This window comes from Heterodontus francisci, chromosome 20 (genome assembly GCF_036365525.1).
Source record: "Heterodontus francisci isolate sHetFra1 chromosome 20, sHetFra1.hap1, whole genome shotgun sequence".
NCBI classification, from domain to species: domain Eukaryota; kingdom Metazoa; phylum Chordata; class Chondrichthyes; order Heterodontiformes; family Heterodontidae; genus Heterodontus; species Heterodontus francisci.
The window spans coordinates 32,664,269-32,681,451 of record NC_090390.1 but is presented as its reverse complement, the minus strand read 5'-3'; the positions used below and the strand labels follow the sequence as shown (position 1 = coordinate 32,681,451).

At 41.5% G+C, this 17,183-nt stretch overlaps 1 protein-coding gene across 9 annotated transcripts in view; it reads right to left on the bottom strand.

Moving 5' to 3' along the window:
* The window catches only part of stambpl1 (STAM binding protein-like 1), a 92,925-nt gene extending 79,610 nt beyond the window's left edge, over positions 1-13,315 (bottom strand). For 6 of the 9 annotated variants that reach the window (XM_068052534.1, XM_068052532.1, XM_068052537.1 and 3 more), the window contains exon 1: positions 13,013-13,315. The gene's annotated coding sequence lies outside the window, so the exon portion shown is untranslated. Of the gene's footprint in view, positions 1-12,166; positions 12,274-13,012 lie in introns of those variants that run through there. The other 3 variants (XM_068052536.1, XM_068052539.1, XM_068052541.1) reach the window with 1 other exon arrangement.
* Between the last annotated feature and the right edge of the window lie 3,868 nt (positions 13,316-17,183).

Sequence of the window (17,183 nt, the reverse complement as noted above, 5' to 3'; positions counted from 1 at the left end):
CTTCATTCATTCGTATAGCATACGATCGTTGAAAGTCCTCATGTGATCGGATACTGTACCTTCTCGTTCCAGGTCACATATCAAAACTTTTTGACCATAGCTTAATTTGCGTAAGCTTCTTGCTCAAAATCTCCTATTGTAATTCTGGGTTTATTTCCTTCTGTAGGAGTTTTCTCTTTCTCAAACTTTCTAGTAGTCTTAATTCAGATATTAATTTTTGAGACAATACTGGAAGCTGTGCTCTTAACTTCCTTCACATTAGTAATTCTGCTGGTGACAATCCGCACAGCCGTGGCATTGCACGATAAACTAGGAGTGAGATAGGAAGACCTTAATTTTTCTTGAGTAAAGATTTTATGGTTCTCAGACCACATTCTGCCTCGCCAGTAGACTGTGGATACCTCAGTGCGCTCGTAAGGTGCTGAAAGCCCATCATTACGGTAAATTGGGCAAAATGTTCGTTCATGAACTGTGGTCCATTGTCCAATAATATTTCATCCAGAATTCCATGTGTTGCGGAAATGTCCATAAGGATTCTGATAACTACCTCGATGGTCATAGAATGTAATCGATGGACTTCTATCCACCTGGTAAAGGAGTTGTTATTGATGACATATGACTTCCCATCAAACATGAATAAATCCATGCCTAGCCTTCGCCAAGGTCTAGTTGGAAATTGAATAGTCAACAGCGGTTTATGCTGTTCTGGCCTCTGCATCACGTATGTCTCCATCTTTAGTTTTCTGAGCCCTGTGAACAACTTCAGGAATTCTATTTGAAAGGAATTGTTTACATTTGTTTGCTTGACTTTGGCTACCTTTTTAATCAACTGCAGTTCCAAGCATGAATTCCTGCTCAGTAAAGAAAATTCTTGATTGTGTAAGACATATAAGGTCTCTACCAGTTGGCTTCCTTTATGCTGAAGAGTTGCTTGGAGTTTGCCTTTTATTCGCAGTTGTGTCCTGCCTGGACACAACTATGTCTGTCGGTTGCAGGTAATGTCTCTTCACCCAAGGCTCTTGGTCAGACAATACCATGAGTCTAGCCCCTGTGTCAAGCTTAAAATTCGTGAGGTGTCTATTCACGTAGATGTCTGCTGGCTAGAAATCTTGGTCTGGATTATTGATTTCTCCCAAGAACTCTCCTGGTTCCTTCTCTTGTGGGTATTGCTGTACTTGATTCACTGCTGTTTGCGTGAAGGTCTTTGTACCTTCAAGCGAAGAAATTTTTCTGTGGCACATCTTCCCATAGTGTCCAGCTTTTCAACAATTAAAACAGTCAGCTTTACTTGCTGGGCCCTGCTCTCGTCTGTGGGTCTTCTTGGCTCCCCAACATTGGCAAGGTTTTGCTACATCATGCACCTTCTCACCTGTATGTTTTTTCTGTATTTCAAAGTGTTTCCCTGGCTTTGGCGTAATGAAGTGTATGGACGTTGGACTCCTTCTCATCCACGGCTTGTCTTCAGCTCGTAGGATATCCCTAATTTGTTTGTGAACTTCAGCCTGTCTTACAATCTGAATGGCGTTTTCCAGTGTAAGGGCTTCCTTGGATTGCAACAGGTCTGACAAGGATTCAGCTGCTATGCTGACGACTATCCTGTCTCTGATTAGTTCCGCCTTTAATTTGTCATATTCACAACCTTCTGCCAATCTATACAGATCATTAATATAGGAGTCGACATATTCACCAATCATCTGCGCCCACTTATTAAATTTGGCTCTTTCCAGGATATTATTGGTATGGAGATTAAAATATTTATCAAAGGCTTGGAGTACCTCTTCGAATTTATCGGTAGCCTCACTGATCCCTTGTCGGACAATTACTTCGTCTGCAATCACCCTACTGAATATAAAAGGGTGTTCACTTGTTCCACTTCAGATTTTGTATGGAGTTGTGAAGCATTCTAAACCTTCGGAACCTTTTTCTCCGATAGCCAATTTTGAATCTGATTGGGTCCCTCTTGATTCTGGAAATTCTCAGGCATTCCCAATTTTGGATCCATATTGCTTTCTTAATAAATATTTTGGGATGTTCCCTTTTCTTTAAGGAATTCAATTTGGTTTTTTTTTCAGGCTTGCTTTCCTTAATGGACGTGTCCCAACTATTTTCAGGGGTTTCCCGAGCTTTTCAGGAGTTCCCATGCTTTTCAGGGGATTCCCAGTCCTCGTCCTCATGTTCAGCCCTAGTGAAGGACTGGGTTTTACCCCATTTTTTTTTCCTCAAGCATGACGCCTTAAGAAAATTAGTGCAAGCTTTTCAAAGACTTTTATAGTGATTCCGACTGTCAGTATCATAACTCACCCGATCATTGGATTCTACTTGCAGGACACCAAGCTTCCGTTCTGTCATGCAGCATGTATTTCTGTGCTCCGAACCACCACAGCTGCAAAGCTCTTCACAGCCTCTTCTGCGGGTAAGTAGCTTTCTTTCTGTACTGGGCCAGTATTTATCTTTAAATTTCTCTGTTGTTCACCTGGTGTTTCTTCCAAAGGTGAGGAGATCTTCAAATTCTCCTGGTCGCTTTGACCGCTGCCACCATATTGGGTTTAGTTGTATTTACATTAGTAGCGCTGTAGGGCATTCTAGAGAAAGTCTTAGACTCTGGTACAGGTTAACTAACAATTCTTTATTATTTACAGTTACTATATACACTCTCCAAAAGCCACCTAAGCTAGCATCAATCATGCTGCTATACCTTCTTCTCCTCAAGACTATCTTACGTGACTGTTACATCATCACTCGTACAGTGGGAAGAGTCTCTCTCACTAGCTTCGGCAGTAATCCTTTACAACCTTATACTACACATAGCATCACATAAAATGTTAGGCGAGGTATCAAGGGACAGCTGTCACCATGGATTTGTGTACCATGTTTTACAACTTTCCCTCCAAACCACTTCGTCCCATGTTCTGTCTGGGGCCCTACAACCACTACCTTGATGACTAGTCGTAAGCTACAGGTATGATGTGCAGTCATTCTGAGAACATGCTTGTAACAGGACCATTCAGGACCTAAATAGTCTCCTCACCAAATGCCCACAAGAAGATAAAATATAAAGTTTAAGACCAAGTTTATATTTGACTTAAAAATAAAAACATGTAAGCTGTATTAAAAAGGTGCTGGACACACTCTTAATCCTGCTGAATGAACTGACTTGAATAGTTCATCCATCAGTTTGTCAGTAACAAGGTCAGCTTCAGTCACTGAACAAATCACTACATCTGGTGAAATGCCCTGGCCAATATTTTTCCCTCAGCCAACATCAATAAAACAGATTATCTGCTCATTATCACATTGCTGTTTGTGGGACCTTGCTGTGTGCAAACTGGCTGCCATGTTCCCTGGATTACTAATTGGTTCTAAAGCATTTTGGGACTCCAGAGGCCATGAAAGCTGCTATATAAATGCAATTCAGTCTTTTTTTATGATAATTCACTTTTAAAAAATTCCAGCCAAGCAAGGTAGGTAGTCAAGAGAAATAATATTAGTGGTGTACCTGTCCAAAGAGCATGTGCTCAAAAATGTTGATCCTTGCCTCAGTGTTCTGACAGCATTGTAACTGCTCTGAACTGTACATTATTCTGTATATATTTTATGGAAAAGACAGTGTTATTTTTATTGCAGAGCAAAACTAAGTAGTAGATAAACCAGTCCTATGAAAATGGGGTTGAAATAATTTTCCACAGAATGTAAATGCTATTTTATTAAAAGAAACGAATATATTTCAGCTATTATGTGCAACACATTCTAGTTTTTCCATTTGGCATATCAGAAAACAAAGGGAGTAGCTTTGTGCATAGAAAACCGAGGAAGACCAGGCGTTCAAATATTTTGACGTCTGGTGTACACTCTCTTTGCTTTCCATGAGAAATGTTGATATACTGAAAGGAAAGGCAAATAAAAAAGTACTACTCTCCCAATAGCTCACTTGGTTAAAGGTGGTGAGTAGCCAACCCAAGAAACCTGAATAACCCATATTTGATCCCAGTTAATGCTCAGTTAGCTGATCTCAGCCATGGTAATAGTAAGTTCACTACAGTGGATATCACTGGGCTAAAGGGGGCATTTGCCAGCTCTTGACCACTATTCAGTGACACTCTTCTGAAAAGAGCTTGTGTTCAGAAATTAGACAAGCTGTGCTTGGCCAAGATGCTCCTACAGTTGAATAGCCTGTTAGCACTCACTGCCTCAGCTCACACACAGTGGCCACTTGGTTTACCAGAGGGTATCTAGTGCCTGTGAAACTATTTCCAAGCATTTATTAACACACCTTTAGGAGAACTAAACAAGCTTCTTCACGTAGATTAATGCATGGATCAAAGTATTACATTGCATTTACAGCACAAAAACAGGCCATTCAGCCCAGCAGGTCCATATCCATGTTTATGCTCGACATGAGCCTCCTCCCACCCTTCTTCATCTAACCCCATCACCATAACCTTCTATTCCATTTTCCTTCATCTGTTTATCTAGCTTCCCCTTACATGCATCTATGCTAGTCGCCTCAACTATTTGTAATAGCTCCATTCTTATCACTCTTATCTTTGGAATTCTCTTGCACAGATAGCAGTGGAGGCTGGATCATTGAGGCTGAGTTAGACAGGTTTTTGATCTACAAGGGAGTAAAGGGTTATGGGGGGCAGGCAGGAAAGTGGAGTTAAGGTTACAATCAGAACAGCCATGATCTTAATGAATGGCGGAGCAGGCTCGAGTGGCTGAATGGCCTACTCCTGCTGCCATTTCTTATGATCTTACTCTCCGAGCAAAGAAGTTTCATCTGAATTTCCTATTGGATTTATTAATGACTATCTTATATTTATGGCCAGTAGTTCTGGTCTCGCCTCCAAGTGGAAACATCTCTATGTCTACACTATCAAGCCCTTTCATAATATATCTCAATCAAGTCACTCCTGTAGGTCACGACCTTTCTAAAGAAAAAAGCCCCAACCTGTTCAATCATTCCTGATAGTCATAACCTCTCAGTTCCACTATCATTCTAGGAAACACTTTTTATACCTTCTCCAGTAACTCGATTTCCTTTTTATAATTTGGAGACGAGAATTGGTCGCAGTACTTTAAATGTGGTCTAAACAATGCTCTATACAAGGTTAACATAACTTCCCTACTTTTCAGTTCTTTCCTTCGAGAAATGAACTCCTGTGCTTTGTTTACTTTTTTAAGCCCTTATTAACCTGAAATGCTGGTTTAAGTGATCTGTGTATCTGTACCCCATATCCCTCTGCTCCTGTACCCCCTTAGATGCTTCTCTTCTAAGGAGTATGTGGCTTCTTTATTCTTCCAATCAAAATGCACCACCTCACTCTTATCTATATTGAAGTTCATTTGTTTATTTTGTGCCCATCCTGCAAGTTTATTATTTTGTATTTTGTCACAGTCTTCCTCTGCATTAACAGTACCTCCCAATTTGGTATCATCCACAGATTTTGAAATTGTACTTCCATTTCCAGAGCCCAAATCCTTTATGTAAATGGTAAAAACCTCCATCATAAGGTCAGAAGTGGGGATGTTCACTGATGATTGCAATGTTTAGTACCATTTGCAACTCCTCAGATACTGAAGCAGTCCGTGTCCATATGCAGCAAGACCTGGACAACATTCAGGTTGGGCTGATAAGTGGCAAGTAACATTCGCGCCACACAAGTGCCAGGCAATGGCTATCTCCAACAAAAGAGAATCTAACCATCTCCTCTTGATGTTCAACAGCATTACCATTGCTGATTCCACCACCATCAACATCCTGAGAGTTACCATTCACCAGAAACTTAACTGGACCAGCCACATAAATACTGTGGCTACAAGAGCAGGTCAAAGGCTGGGAATTCTGCAGCAAGTAACTCAGCTCCTGATTCCCCAAATCCTGTCCATCATCAACAAGTCCCAAGTCTGAGTGTGATGGAATACTCTCCACTTGCCTGGATGGGTGCAGCTCCAACAACACTCAAGAAACTCGACACCATCCAGGACAAAGCAGCCCGCTTGACAGCCCATCTACTAACTCAAACAGTCACTCCCTCCACCACCAGTGCACAGTGGCAGCAGTGTGTACCATATACAAAATGTGGCAGCAACTCGCCAAGGCTCCTTCAACAGCACCTTCCAAACTCGCGACTTCTACCACCTAGACGGACAAGGGCAGCAGATACGTGGGAACACCATGCTTACAACAGAAGCTAGACAGAAAATACTATTGAGAACCAGGCTAAATATAGAAGGTTCAGAGGGGAAGTGAAAAAGCTAATAAGAAAAGCCAAGAGGGAGTATGGAAAGAGACTGTCACCTAACATAAAAGGCAATCCCAAAGTTTTCTATTGACATATAAATAGTAAAAGGGTGGCTGATTAGGGACCAAAAAGGGGATTTGCGCATGGACGCAGAGGATATAGTTGAGGTATTAAATGAACACTTTGCATCTGTCTTTACCAAGAAAAATGTTGCATCCCAGGCAATGGTGAAAGAGCAGGTAATTCAGACATGAGAAGGATTAAAATTGATAAGGAGAACATATTAGATAGGCTGTCTATATTTAAAGTGGATATGGCGCCAGAACCGGATGAAATGCATCCAAGGATACTGAGGGAAGTGAGAGTAGAAATTGCGGAGGCATTGGCCAAAATTTTTCAATCTTCCTAAGACTCGGGATGGTGCCAGAGGGCAGGAAAATTGCAATCGTTACACCCTTGTTCAAAAAAGGGTGTAAAGATAAGCCCAGCAACTACAGGCCAGTCAGTTTAACTTTGGTGGTGGGAAAACTTCTAAAAGGAATAATTCAGGACAAAATTAATAGTCACATGGACAAATGCAGGTTAATTAAAGAAAACCAGCATGGATTTCTTAAGGGAAAATCATGTTTATCTAACTTGCTGAAGTTTTTTGAAGTGCTAACAGCGAGGGTTGATGAGGGCAATACTGTTGATGTGGTGTACATGGACTTCCAAAAAGGCATTTGATACAGTGTTGCACAACAGACTTGTGAGCAAAAGTATAGCTCATGGAATAAATGGGACAGTAGCAACATGGATATGAAATTGGCTGAGTGACAGGGAACAAAGAGTAGTACTTAATTTTTTTTTTACGGGCTGGAGCAAAGTTTGTAGTGGAGTTTCCCAGAGGTCAGTGTTGGGATCCTTGCATTTCCTGATATATTAATGACCTAGGCCTTGATGTACAGGGCACAATTTCAAAGTTTGCGGATGATACAAAACTTGGAAGCATTGTGAACTGTGAAGGGAATAGTGTAGAACTCAAAAGGACATTGACAAGTTGGCAGAATGGGTGGACAGGTGGCAGATGACGTTCAATGAGGGGAAATGAAGCGATTCATTTTGGTAGGAAGAACATGGAGAGACAATTTAAAATAAAGGGTAGAATTCTAAACAGGGTGCAGGAGCAGAGGGACCTGGGCATATATGTGCATTAGTCACTGAATGTGGCAGAACAGGTTGAGGGAGCGGTTAATAAAGCATACAGTATCCTGGGCTTTATTAATAGGGGCATAGAGTACAAGAACAAGGAAGTTATGTTAAACTTATATAAGACACTAGTTCAGCTTCAGTTGGAGTATTGCGTCTAGTTCTGGGTGCCGTACTTTAGGAAAGACGTGAAGGCACTGGAGGGAGTGCAGAAAAGATTCACGAGCATGGTTCCGGGGATGAGGAACTTCAGTTATGAAGATAGATTAGAGAAGTTGGGACTGTTTTCCTTGGAGAAAAGAGGCTGAGAGGTGATTTGACAGGAGTATTCAAAATCATGAGGGGTCTGAATAGAGTGGATAGGGAGAAACTGTTCCTACTCATGAAAGGATCGAGAGCGAGAGGGCACAGATTTAAAGTATTTGGTAAAAGAAGCAAAAGTGACAGGAGGGAAAACATTTTCAGGCAGCTAGTGGTTAAGGTCTAGAATGCACAGCCTGAGAGTGTGGTGGAGACAGGTTCAATTGAAACATTCAAAAGGGACTTAGACTGCTATATGAAAAGGAAGAATGTGCAGGGTTACGGGGAGAAGGCGGAGGAATGGCACTAAGTGAATTGCTCATTCAGAGAGCCAGTGCAGACACAATGGGCTGAATGGCCTCCTTCTGAGCTGTAACAATTCTGTGTTTCTGTGATTTAAATGGAAAGAGATTGCAGAACTCTGCAGTACAGAGGGATCTGGGTGTCCTAGTACATGACTGACAAAAAGTTAGTATGCAGGTACAGCAAGTGATTAGGAAGGCAAATGGAATGTTGTCATTTATTGCAAGGGCAATGGAATATAAAAGTAGGGAAGTTTTGCTACAGTCATACAGGGTGAGACCACATCTGGGAGTACTGCGTACAGTTTTGGTCTCTTATGTAAGAAAGGATATAATTGAAGCAGTTCAGAGAAGGTTCACTCGACTGATTCTGGGATGAAGGGGTTATCTTATGAGGAAAGGTTGAGCAGGTTGGGCCTATATCCATTGGAGTTTAGAAGAATGAGAAGTGATCTTATTGAAACATATAAGATCCTGATGGGATTTAACAAGGTGGATGCTGAGAGGATGTTTCCCCTTATGCAAGAAACTAGGACTAAGGGACACAGTTTAAAAATTAGCGGTCTCCCATTTAAGACAGAGATGAAGAGAATTTTTTTCTCTCAAAGGATCATTAGTCTGTGCAATTCTCTTACCTAGACAGCAGCGGAGGCAGAGTCATTGAACATTTTTAAGGCCGAGTTAGATAGATTCTTGATTGACAAGGGAGTCAGGTAGACAGGAAAGTAGAGTTGAGGCCACAATCAGATCAGCCACGATCTTATCAAATGGCGGAGCAGGCTCAAGGGGCCAAATGGCCTACTCTGCTCCTAATTCATATGTTCGTATGAGTGTTAATCAGGATACAGAGAGAACCCTCCTGCTTTTCAAATAGCACCACAAGATCCAACACATTCACCTGAATAGGCAGGAGGGAGCTTGCTTAAGTATTTCATCTGAAAGAGGGCACCTTTGACAATGAAGCATTCCCCAGTACTGGACTGAAGTGTCGGCCTATGTTATGTACTCAAGTCTGAGAGTAGGGCTTCAGTCCTACGACCGTCTAGCTCAGGCAAAGGTGCTACCAAATTGACACTGGTAATCAATGCTTAAGAATTAAGCAAGATGTATTCTGAAAAGGCTGGTGTTATGACCAGGTGAGGCAGGGGTCTACAGTTCCCCTCTCAGCCTTTTCCTGGTTTGGCCATAACAGGGTTTAATTTTTAAAACACTGCATTTTTAGCTTCCCCTCAGTGAGTCCTTGTTCACTGCTCCCTAATTGTAATTGCAAAGATATTATCCAGACAGGTTTTCTCAGATTTAAACAAGAAAGGTGTAAGTTTATTAACCTTAAAACTCTAACTCAATTAAAACTACTAAGAATACGGCACACGACCACGCGATAAACACACACACAAATAGAGACAGAGGAAGAGAAAGAATTAAAGGGGAAAGGTTTTAAGTAATCGATGGAATTCAGTTACTGGTTCTGGGTTGGATGTAAAGACTTTGATTGGAGTTAAGTCTTGCAGTTCTCATTGGGGCCCAGTGCACACTTTCAAACTTGTTTAACTGGTACCAGAAGGCTGAAGGAGTCTTCTGTCTTCAGGCTTGAGTTACTTCCGTGGGTCCCTGGAACTTTGCGTGAGAGAGAGACAGAGAGAGGGAGTGCTCTCTTCTTGAAGTTCAATTGCACTCTCTTCCCAAACTGTTCTGTGAGCATAATTCAATTAACTCCAGGTTGGCCAGCAGGTTAGTTATGTGACTTGCTCCTTGTTTGGGACGGCCTCACTGGCAAGGTTTGTGGATTCCTCCAAGCTTACCAGGCACTCTCAGTGGGAGGGGGCAGGGGTGGAATGCTGACTCTTACACATTCAATGACTCTTAATGTCTCTTGATCATCACTATTGACAAAACTCATCTTGCTAACTGGATCAGGGAGTACTCCCATTGTCTCTCCATGTCACTGTCTTTTAGAATTCAAATGTGCAGCCATGTTTTCAGCCACTGTTCTGTGGTCTTTTTAAACAAGTTATTTCAATGTCCAGTAAACGTTCAAATAATAATGTTCCATATGACGAAATTAATATGTCTCATTTTGGCAGGTATGTATTCCGTCACAGCTGGGGTTAGATATCTTCAAACACATCATCAATTGTCAAACCTACCTATAAGTGCACTTGCAGAATTAAATAAGACAGAACAGTATCAGTGTAACCATACCTCCACAAACAAGGATAAGAGATATAATTCAATATACTGACATTGTTTCCTGGAAAGCCTACATTGAGTAGAATACCCTAGGGCCATTTAGATTTCCTATGATCTGTATAAATGCCTGAGTTGTAAAGGGATATGCATACTGAACAATCTCAATTTTCACAGCCTTGCATATTTGAAAATTAAAACTATTTACAGCAAAACCTACATAAGTTCCACTAAAAAAGATTTAGCTTCTGAAATTTCTGGAGACTATAAATTCAGTTAATATTAGAACAAAAAGTTGGTCATCATCTTTGTCAAATACTTCAGAATACTTGTCTACTTCTGCCAACACTGTACTCCTGCACAGCCAGCATCTTCAGGAGAAATGGGGAGATAGAAAAACTCACCTAGCACGAACAACTTTTATAACATCCCTGATTCATGACCATTAGGAACTAGATTACGATTACCCAAACACGCTTCACGTAGGCCCCAGAAGAGTGTCGACATGAACAGGCAGGGTACTAACCTGGTCCCATCCAGCTTCCTATTCTTAAGTACTTCATGTGTATCCTTAGATTTCTGCTTGCCCATTCTTTACTCAAGCCTAAGAACAGTATTAGCTTTCTAGGAGGTGGGGGTGGGGAAGATATCGATTGCAAACTGGACCTTAAAAGTACTTCAAAAATTCTGGTCCCTTCACTATTTTCGAAAACATCTCACATTAAATAATAACAAGCTGCACTTGAAGCGGTCTTTAGTGATACGTTAGTAAGTTTAAACAATTATCCATATAGAGTCAATGTATGGTCTTTTGGCATACTATCAACTTACATGCTCCATGGTAGTTTGAAAATTAAATATACTCAAGTTCTCATGCTTACATCTAGCAGCTCTCAATTTTTGTAATAGCCTTATATCAGATTGTAACAATATTTCAACTGTTATCACTCACAAGTACTAACACAAATATAAATGCATTATAGTAGTGGACACTATATTTTTTCAAGCTAGCTAGAAAAACAAGCAAATTATATGCTGGGAGTCTGCATTTGCAATAAAAGGTCCAAATCCTAATTCCCACTGGATTGTGTATAAAGCCCTCCAACAAGAACTGAAAGCCTCTTCACATGAAACAATTGAATTTTAAAGTACCTTTTACGCTTAGAATAATTCCCATTCGATCTATTCATATTTTTTAAATCATTATAAAGTGCGTTTGTGGCATAAATCACTACTTAGCTTTGCCATTCAGAATTTATCTGACATGGGTTTGAATCAACGTACTTATTCGCACTGAATATGTTTCCATTGTCTTGTTCCCTTACGCACAACAAATATTCCACTCTCTAATAAGGAATATTCTTTATGTAATGTTCACTTAATACTGGTAATGCTAATTAATTCTGAATCTATTTAATTAACTCAATCCTTGGGCCATTTTTTCACAGAACCATGTTTACAGTGCAAGAGGCCATTCGGCCCATTATGTATGTGCTGTTTCTTTGCTAGAGCAATTTAAAACTAACCCTACTGCCACACTCTCTTCATTGGCCTTATTGTCCTCTGCTTTTTCCTTAAAACATGCAATGATCTGCCTCAACTACAACGCACCTGCAGTGTTACTTGCAGGGATCAACCTGAAACACCTCCATTTAATACACACCTCCATTAAATTGAATTAAATATTGTCCATTTATATTGCACAAATAACTAACACATTGAGTATGAAATGCTGTTGCCTCTCAGTGATTTACTTACGGTACAGTGGTGAAAAACACTGCCTTGCACACGAGGTAATCAACCTTCAACAATCAGTTAAACACAATAGATTTCATCTACAAACAAGACAGAAGCAAAGCCAGGATGACGCAAGTTTGCCACTCCTCTCGGGCAGCTATTCGGAGACAAAAGGTCATCTCACACTTCACGCTTATTTTTACAACTTACTCTTTACAGATCCAGACTGAACTCTCCATATTGTAATCCAGCATGATCTCAGCAGAGGGACAAAAAAAAAGGGTTTTCAGGAATGTGCACAGAGACCGAGTACATTTCAGATCGCAAATTTCACAACAGTTCCTGTGCAACATCACGTGACACCCTACTTAAATTTCTGTTTTTGGTTTGGTTTAACCTGCCCAATGAGTAAAAAGTATAAAACGAACATCCAGACTATTTATCCCAATGTTACAGCTGCTGCTTGAGCAGAAGACAACTCTCAACAGCTTAATGGGATAATTACATTCTTTAGTAAAATCCCTTTAAAATAGATGGACTTTTCACACACACACACACATATTGAAAATGTGCTCACACTTCTGTGAATGCACTCACACAATCTTTGAATCGCGTTGCCGTTTATTAGTAAACCTCTCAATGCTGCAGCCACCAGAAAATAAAAGATGGGTTGCTTGGGGTGGCTTTCTCTTCCCACTTCATGGAAAGAAGATGAAAGTTGACCTTTAATCCAGCTCTGGCGAATCGCTCTGTTCACTTATAATGATAGCAGAATTTAAAATGTTTTCTTTTTGAACCTGACACACATTGTCATGTGTTTGACTTGATCAACAACCCTAATATCTTTGAACCAGACCTATCATATCCCTCAATATTACAAGATCAGTTGTGCTAAATGTTTATACTTTCATTTAAAAAAAAATCTAGCGAGTATATTAGACATCAGATGAACGTCCAACCCAAGATCTGCCGCTCTCCCCCACTACCTGCCATCGCTCATACACTTCAGACGAAATATCGATAGACACATGAATGGGAAGAATAGATGTCCCTTACCCAGCCGGGCAGCAGGTGTATCCGCTGGGCCGAACCGGGGGCTATTCAGCGCTTCCCCGCATCAGATCATTCCGGAGCTGCTGGAAGTCGCTGCCGCATCAGCAGCTACATTGTATCCGCTCCACAATGAGCTCGGCTGCGGATGGAGCTCAGTCCCGGTCCCGCATTCGCAGCGCCTCCCCTTCAACTGCAGGCTACACCAAGCAAGGGATTCAAAGCCAAACTAGACAGCATCTCAAGGGAGATGTGACCGGCGGCCCCGCTACAAACTGCAAGCCGCTTTCTCCCCTTTCCTCCCCAGAACAACAGACACACCCCAAAACCCAAATAACACACACCCTACTAAACCCAAATAACAGGCACCCCCAAAAACAAATAACACACTCCCTGAACCGAATAACGCACACCCTCAAAACCCAAATAACACACAACCCAAAACTCAAATAACACACATGCCCTAAAGTCATAATCACCCCCTAAACCAAAAACAAACCCCCAACCCAAATAAAACACATATCATAAGGCAAATAAGACACATCCCCGAAACTGCAGTAACACACACATACCTAAACCCAAATAACACACACCCGCAAAACCATACACCCCCTAAACCAAATAACGCACACCCCATTAAACCCAAATAACACACGCCCAAACCCAAATTACACACACTGTAAGCTAAATAGCACACACCCCTAAACAAAATAACACCCCCCCCCACCCCACAACCTGAATAATACAATCCCAAAACCAAATAACACACCCCCAAAACCCAAATAACACACAACCCAAAACCAAATAATGTATCCCCTAAACCAAACACCCACCCCCAAACCAAAATAACACACAACCTCAAAACCAAGTAACACACAACCTCAAAACCAAATAACACATATCCGCTGTGATGGCCAGGTGAGGAGGGGGTCTCAGGTCCCCTCTTGCCCTTCCTCTTATTTGACTGCAACAGGGTTTATTCCTTTTAAACAGTAGTTCTGCTCACCACCTCTGTGAGTGTTTTACCTATTTACCTATTTACCTTTACTGTGATTGTAAAAGAACCAATTGGATAGGTTTTCTTGAGTTTAAACAAGAGGTAAGTTTATTATACTTAACACTCTAACACGGATTTAAAATACTAAAAAAGACTCTACACATTCACGCACATTCACATGAGAATCACACACATACACAAATAGATTACAGAGGGAAAAATAGATTTGGTGGTGAATTAAAATCCAGAATAAATGGAACTTAAATGCACAGTCTGTGAAGTGGATGATCGGGTAGTCCTCAACTGAAGCTGTATGCTTGAAGTCCTTGGTGGTCAAAGTGCACTTTGTGGTTGGCCAGCTTTACTCAGGGTTTTCTTGAACACAGAATTGTAGCTGGCTCTCTTCCCCTGGTTGCTGGCTGCAGTAGTTCGTAGGCCTGGAGGGCCCACAGTTGCAGACAGTTTTCAAACCTGATGTTTTCTGGGCAGACAGAAAGAGAGAGAAAGGGAAGCATGAAGCTTTCTCTGCTGCTCCAGTCTGTTACTCCTTTTCTTCTGTGAGTGTAACAAAGCTTCTGTTTTTTCAGAGATGAGCAAATGGTCACATGGTTCTCTCAATCCCCTTTGGTTTTCGAGTCATAGAGTTATTTAACACAGAAACAGGACCTTCAGTCCATCGTGTTTGTGCCAGCCATCAAGCACCTACTTATTCTAATCCCATTTTCCAGCACTTGGCCCGTAGCCTTGTATGCTATGGCATTTCAAGTGCTCATCTAAATACTTCTTCAATGTTGTGAGGGTTCCTGCCTCTACCACCCCTTCAGGCAGTGTGTTCCAGATTCCAACCACCCTCTGGGTGAAAAGATTTTTCTTCAAATCCCCTCTAAACCTCCTGCCCCTTACCTTAAATCTATCCAGGTTATTGACACCTCCGCTAAGGGAAAAAGTTTCTTCTTATCTATCCTATCAATGCCCCTCATAATTTTGTATATCTCAATCAGCTCCCCCTCAGCCTTCTCTGCTCCAGAGTGAACACAGATAAAAAAATAATCATTTAAAATCTCACCTATGTCCTCCAGCTCCACACACAGATTACCACTTTGGTCCCTAATGGGTCCTACTCTTTCCCTGGTTATCCTTCATATATTTATAAAACGACTTGGGATTTTCCTTTATCTTGCCTGCCAGTGTTTTTTCATGTCCCCTCTTCGCTCTCCTAATTACTTTTTTAAGTACCCCCCTACACTTGCTATACTCCTCTAGGGCCTGGGCTGTTTTCAGCCCTCTGAATCTGCCATAAGCCACCCTTTTTTTCCTTAACCAGTCCTCTATATCCCTTGACATCCTGGGTTCCCTGGACTTGTTGGTCCTATCCTTCACCTTTAGGGGAACATGTTGGCCCTGAACTCCCACTTTTTCCTTTTTGAATGACTCCCACTGTTCTGATGTAAACTTTCCTACAAGTAGCTGCTCCCAGTCCACTTTGGCCACATCCTGTTTTATCATATTGAAATTGGCCTTCCCCCAATTCAGTACCTTTATTTCCCGTCCATCTTTGTCCTTTTCCATAACTACCTTAAATCTTGCAGAGTTATGGTCACTATCCCCGAAATACTCCCCCACTAACACTTCTACCACTTGTCCGGCTTCATTCCCCAGGATTAGGTCCAGTTCTCTGGTAGAACTTTCAACGTGCTGGCTCAAAAAGCTCTCCTGAATGCACTTGAAGAATTCCACCCCCTTTAAGCCTTTTGCACTAAGACTATCCCAGTTGATATTGTGGAAGTTGAAATCCCCTACTATTATTACCCTATTATTTTTACACCTCTCTGAGATTTGCCTACATATCTGCTCCTATATCTCTCCCTGACTGTTTGGAGGCCTGTAGTACACTCGCAGCAAAGTGATAGCCCCTTTTTTGTTTTTAAGTTCTACCCATATGGCCTCATTCTAAGATATCATCCCTCCTTACTGCAGTAATTGACTCCTTGATCAACAGTGCAATGCTACATCCTCTTTTACACCTTCCCCTGTCATACCTGAAGATTCTATACCCTGGAATATTGAGTTGACAGTCCTGCCTTTCCCTCAACCATGTCTCTGTGATAGCAATAATATCATATTCCCATGTGTTAATCAACACCCTCAATTCATCTGCCTTACTAGTAAGACTCCTTGCATTAAAATAGATGCAATCCAGAATTGCATTATTCGCTTGTGCCTTAACAGGTCTATATTTGCTCTGCCTTCCAGACTGACAGTTTCTCTTCTATATTTGGCTGTGCATCACCCCCTACTGTACCTCTACTCTGTATCCTATCCTCCTGCCAAATTCGTTTAAATCACCCCCCCTCCCCCACCAACCCCCCTCCACCTCCCCCACCAACAGCACTAGCAAACCTCCCAGCAAGGATGTTGGTCCCGTTCCGGTTCAGGTGCAACCCGTCCAACTTGTACAGGTCCCATCTTCGCCAGAAACAGACCCAGTGATCCAGGAAACTAAAGCCCTCCCTCCTGCACCATCTCTTCAGTATTCATCTGTTCTATCCTTCTATTCCCATACTCACTAGCACGTGAGATACAACATTCAGAATTGGCTCCACAGGTTCCAGGACGCCAATATTTACACTCAGAGGGATTTGCTCTTTCAAAGTCAATGTGTCAGCATGGTGTTGACTGTTGTGCTAATGAAGCAATCCTGGGTAATTCAATAACTTCAGGCAAGACATTGTTCTGGGTCCAGGGCTCCTCAGACTTCTGTCTGCAGTTGGACCTTTGAATGTGTAAAAGTGCTACGTATGCAAATTGCAGTGACCATCTTGGCTACCAGTTTCTTTTTAAGTTACTGTCGGATTTTTTTCCATTGAAAGTCGAATGTAAATTTCCCACTAATTAATTAATATTTCTCATTTGGCATATGGGGTTTTCTTGACACCCCAAACCCAAATAACACACATACCGTAAAAAAATAGCACACACCCCCTGAACTAATGAACACACACGCCATAAACCAAATAGCACACACCCTAAACAAAATAATACATACCCCCAAACCCAAACTACACACTCCCCCAAAAACAAATAATACATACCTTGAAAACCTAAATAACACACACTCGCAAAACCAAATAACATATACCCTTTAAAACAAATAACATAGTCCCCCATATACCAATTAAC